Here is a 6,000-nt window from a genome sequence, read left to right as displayed (position 1 = left end):
GGGATATCCTACAGCCCATTGTGCCGTAGTTCTTCACCAGAGTCTCAACCAGCTCCACATTGTTTTCGACCTTGTGATTGCCCAGTATGCCACAAACCATTGCGACAAAGCTGTCCCAAGCTGGTTTATCCTTACTAGTGAGCTTCTTGGGGAATTCATTGAACTCCAGGACCTTCTTTGTCTGTGGTCTGACGAAGACACCAGCTTTTACCTTTGCCTCAGACAGCTTAAGGAAGAAGTCTTTAAGGTACTTGAAGCCTGCCAACTCCTTATTTATACGGATCTGACAAATTGTTTCATAAGGCCCAATTTGATGTGCAGTGGTGGCATCAGCACCTTCTGGGGATCCACCAGTGGCTCCCACTTGACGTTGTTCCTCCCCAGAGAACTCCGTCCGCTGTGGCCAGTTCCGCCTGTGGTAGTGCGCCTTGGTGTCCCTGCTGTCCCAAAGGCAAAGATAGCAGGGAAACTTGGTAAAACCGCCTTGGAGACCCATCAGGAATGCCACCATTTTGAAGTCTACGATGACCTCCCAGCCGTACTCATCATACTTCAAGGCGTCCAGCAAGGTCTTGATGCTGTTACAACAGCAAGGTGCACCGAGTGAGCCGGGGGAAGAGACGGGTACATGTTACCATTATGGAGCAGCACGGATTTGATGCTCCTGGATGAGCTGTCAATGAAGAGGCACCACTCATTCTGTTTACAGGCGATTCCGATTGCCTCGACCAGACTGCTCACATTGTGTCAGAAGCAGAGCCCATCTTGACGGGTGAAGAAGCTGAAAAAAGGTTGGTGATGCTTCCTCTCATCTGCGACTTGCATACTTTCATCTAACAAGTTGCACTGCTTGAGCCTAGAGGTCAAAAGCTTGGCATTGGAATTGGTGAGACCAAGATCTTTGATCAAGTCGTTGAGGTGTTTTTGGTTGGGGTAGTATGGGTCTCTCTCCTCAGCTCCACCTCTGAAATCGTCATCTGGATCTACAGCGTCTTCCTCACTCTCTGACTTGCTGCTCTCTTCTAAAGTCGGCTGCTCTCTTCTTGGTTCTTTCGGTAAAGTCACGTAGAAGGGAAATAATAAAATAATACAAATAAAACATAATAAAATACAATTCTCACGACGTTTCGGCCACAACGCAAGCAGCCGTCCTCAGGTGAAGAACAGGGCTGTCGGAAAGACAGCTTCCGAATGAACACCACCAAGCTTGGCAGCGTATATTTAAGCAGGGGTTAGAGGAGGAGAGAACCTTGACAAAGGAATTTACAAAAGAACCAAGAAGATGAATCCCTGCAGTCACGAAAGCTTTAAATCGAAATTTAAAATCGGCTGCTCTCTCTTCGGAGGAGTGGGTACAGGGAGCTAATGGCAGTGTGACACTGGCGCGATGGATAAAGGAAGGTCCGGATACGTGATAGCAGGTACATTCTTGCCAGTCCGACGTTTGGAAGGGTCCACCATACAGAAGTAGAGTTGCTTGAGTGGTCAGTGGGTTCGCGCTAAATTCTTGGGATAGCGAAGTTCATGGCTCGCTTTTCCCCTCTGTACCATCCTACTAAAATACATGTTTTTCACCCATGACTCATGTGTAAGAGATTGTCCCAACATTTAAAAAAAATGATATATATTTTGAATAACATTGAAAATTGTAAAACTTTTAAATTAAAACTTTTATTTTTTGTTACAATTTTAACAAATTATATAACATAAATTTCCGAGCAACAATTGTCCTTCTTACCTTCCAGAGTTTTTGCATTGCTCACAGGTGAAATGAAGTGCCCAGGGTTTGTCTTGATCCCCGACAGGCATGCCGAAATATGCCTTGTAGGCCTCACACATTTTAGCAGATGCTTCCACAGAGTACTTTTTCGCTCTTGTCTTTATAAATTGGCCGCAGACATAGCAAAATGCGTCTGCCTGATGCTTGCATCCTCTTGATGCCATATCAGAAAAATGCAGATATGCATCCACTTAGGCAACTTGAACTAAATTTAACTGAGGGGCTTAAGGCCACTGTATTTATACTATTTATATTACTGCAAAGTTCTAGAATGTTCTAGTTGTTACTATAAAATTTACTCAGCACTGAATCTATCTGCAATGTTTTGGAAAAAAGGTAAATATCTAAATATCACTGCCCTGGTCACAAAAGCAAAGTTTATGGGGAATCTTGATTTGAAGCTTTTGTGACTGCAGGAATCCATACTCTTTGGTTCTTTCGGTAAAGTCACGTAGGTATAAAATAAAATACAATTGTGGGGAATAATAGCCATTTTCTGTACTTTTGAGGCATAAGCAATTAGGAAATAACACTTGCTACCCAAGAACAAAAAATATATAAAAACAATTGTTACACAGTTTTATCAGTCTCATCTTGATCCAGAATGACAGTGAAGGGTACATCCTAGGGATATGAATATACATCGTCCTGCCTCTTGGCTACGATGTTGGTGTAGCAGTAGACTTCAAGCTAGGAATGGAGGTTGTCAGGTACCCCTAGCTACTCCATGTTCCCGGTGGCTCTCCATCGGGTGCGTTGGTGATAACACGATTATGATAGCGACTATCTGCTTCAGTACGTGCGACCCTGGTGTCAGGCTCAGATCGGTGCTGACCCCTATGAACTTAGTAACAAAGCAACTCACCTGAGCAGAATCCATCCGCCACTGCTCCCACTGATTCGTGGCCACCGTGCACTCACGGCCTGTGCTGCTTGTGCCGAGCTCTGGCAACTCACGTTCTCTGCAGTGATGAGCCACCAACACCTGGGGCTGGAACTCATGAGGACAGGGCATGGCGAGTTCATACAACTGTGCGGGCGTGTTGCAGAAGGTTGTTTTGTGGTTGTATTTGTTATTGTTTTCCTGGTGCACCTTGTTCAGAATCAGGAATTCTTTACTGACATTACAAAAATGTAGTTGTGGTAATTTTTTTTGGGATGTATTAAAGAGTAGTGTTCCTACAACCGACTTGGTCTCCTATTTCATCCCTGAAGACCTTGTGGGTGGACGCTGTGGAATACGAGGAGGAATTATACACCTCCCACACAACCATGCTAGCTCAGGGCTCAATTTGGAGCAGATGAACGAGGCTTCTTTATCTGCTCGTCACCACAGACGCAGGCCATGTTTTGGGCCTGGTCGAGATGGCTCCACTTCTTGAGAAACAAAACAAGCAGTCCCTCCAAGTACAAAAAATATAGTTCCTCAGACACACTGCGTTGCTTCTGGGAGAACATAATTTCACCAGCATTGGTTCAATACAAACGAACTCTGGGCATATTTCGACATTCAGCGTCTCATCAGCAGTCAGACTTCCTATAACCAATGCTCGTGAACTGCCAGATGTTTATAGGCAATGATCCTCTCCACTAAATATGGGTCATAGTTCTTGAGGTTCACGCTTCAGCATCCGAAACCTGTATTGAGGTGGTTCAGGCATCACCAGAATTTACCCACAGTTCATTTCACCCTGCTTAAACAGTCTCCACTGCTTGTAGTATTATCTTAGCAGCTACTGTTGTTACTTGCTCTTGTGTTCCACATAAACTGAAATAGAGTGAAAGGCTCCCATAGAGCCATAGACTCAAAGAAAGACCTATAGACTCACACGCAGATCTATAAACTCATACAGAGCTCCAGACAGCTATAGCATCCCACAGTTTGAGCTGCGTGCACTCTGGAGATGAGCTGACAGGTTCCGTGGCGATAAAACGTTTATTATCATCTCTAATTATTGGGGTGGTGACATGACTTAGCGGTTGTGCATGCTCTGTTTGTTGCAGAGGTTCATCGTTAGAATCTACCTGGCACCCAGATACTGCGGATGTAATAACTATAATATGCACCATCAGCTTCACAGTGGACATTACAGATCCCAAAAGGTAATTCGCAACAGTAGGCCATTGCGTGATGCATATTGTTTCGATTGCAACACAAGCAATCATCATCAGGTATAAATGAAATAGAAACACACATCTAGTATACTTAGAAATGTAATATAATACAACAGAGAGTCGGATAACATAACAGTCAACACCCTACCTGGTTGATTACGTTCTTCCTGAGAATGCTAAATTTGAGAGAGAGATAAAACACAGAACCAGAGACATATAGACAGACATATAAGTAGAGACAGATATCACAGACATATATAGAGAGAGATACGTGCATAGGCACACAGAGAAACCACGTCTCTGTGTCGAGGCCTTAAATAGAGAGAGGGGGGCGGGGGCGGAGAGAGAGGGAGGGAGGGGTTAGAGAAATTAGCATGCCAATGAGTGGCACGCTGCAGAAGCTTGAAAAAATGGGGGGACAGGGAGAGAGACACACTGAATTAAATAACCTAGCAAAATTTCGGAATGTAATGTAATGCAACACAGAGAGTCGGTCAACACACAATTAACGCATATGTAATAAAATACTTCGTCAAGCACTGCTGGTCTCCGTTGCTCTTTTATTTAGTTTCCTCCTCGCACCCCGCTGGTCCTGATAGCGGACCAGCGTCTCCTCGCGCGCGCCCACGCGCGCTCCTCTGTCAGCTCCTCCGCTCCCCCACTCCGCACACCGCTGGCCGACGGTGTGCCGAAGCCCCATCAGCCACGTGGCTGATGGCGCGGCGGCCACCCAACGTGGTCTTGCTTCTTCACTCCAATAACTGACCCCGATCCCTTCCGGGCTCCCACCTATATCCTCTTTACCACGTGACCCTGACTCCTCCCCTTCCGGATCGTCAGATCCGCCCTTCCCATACTGCCCTGCTGGCTCCACCTCCATTCACCTCGCTTCCAATTGGACACGAGGTGAACGGCGCCCCCCCCCCCACACGCCCACCATACTGGGCTCCACCCCCTGATGATGATTGCTTGTGTTGCAATCGAAACGTCGTATGCTAGTATTTAATTTATTATTTTCTCTTTATACGTGACTTTACGGAAAGGACCAAAGAGTGATGCATAATGGTCTAGATTTGACAATTTCATGAATTACAAGGAAACCACTCAATTGGGATTATACAAAGCAATCATCACCTCCTGGCAGACAAATGCCCAAGATTACACGTTCAAATGAATATATCCTGATTTCTTGACTTCTCAACGGGTACATTTGAAACTCCTACGTGATTTAAGTCTGCTGGCAGAAAGTACGTAGGCTGATCCAGTGACAAAAGTAAGAATTAACGAAGATGGTGAAAAGTAAATATTGCATAGGCTTGCCGTGCTTGCTGTGCAGACACTACACTGCATTAGAGTGCAGCCCTGGTGTTTCTATTTCTACCTGTATTTACTCTCATGTAGAGTAGCAGGCACCTGAAATCAGACCACTGTGATCCACTCCTTGTTTGGAATTCCACCACCCTGATCTATCAACATGCAGAAGCGTGCAGTACAGTAAGTTCACACGTAGTAAGTTATTTTTATGTAATGTCTAGAACATTTTTTTAATTGTTCTAGATAAGCCAGGCATCATTTTCATATTGTCCACATGCTTGCAGTAAATTTCCCTGCATGTTAAACACTTTATTTCCTGTTCCTAAATTATTCCATATGTGCTATTGGCGTTGTGTAATGAGATTATTAATCCGTTCCGTAAACTCACAGAACAGTGTATATGACCGTATGTGTCAGTAAAACATACTCAAGTGGAATATTTGTTTTATTTACACACTTCCTCACAAGCTCTGCTATGAAATGCTGCATGAATGTCAAACCAATATATTTTAGTTCTTAGAGGTGTAATTTTGCCAAATCAAGTGCAAAAACAAATTGAAACTGATGTTTTTTGTGCAGTCACTGGCTTTGATCATAATATCCCTGTATTTGAGAACCCGGCTCAATCGCCAGCAGCTGAATCCACGTTCTCGGCAGTGCCAGCTCAGTACTTTGGCATCTGAACCATCTGGCAAACTCCTTGAGTATATCTTTACAATATTACCGAGGTGTCCAGATGGTTGAGAGGTCGGAGCGCTGAACTGAGATCCTGGTTTCAGATGGGGGCCCTC

Source organism: Lampetra planeri, chromosome 6, assembly GCF_965212315.1.
Source record: "Lampetra planeri chromosome 6, kcLamPlan1.2.h2, whole genome shotgun sequence".
Lineage (NCBI taxonomy): Eukaryota > Metazoa > Chordata > Hyperoartia > Petromyzontiformes > Petromyzontidae > Lampetra > Lampetra planeri.
This window is presented reverse-complemented; position numbering follows the sequence as displayed.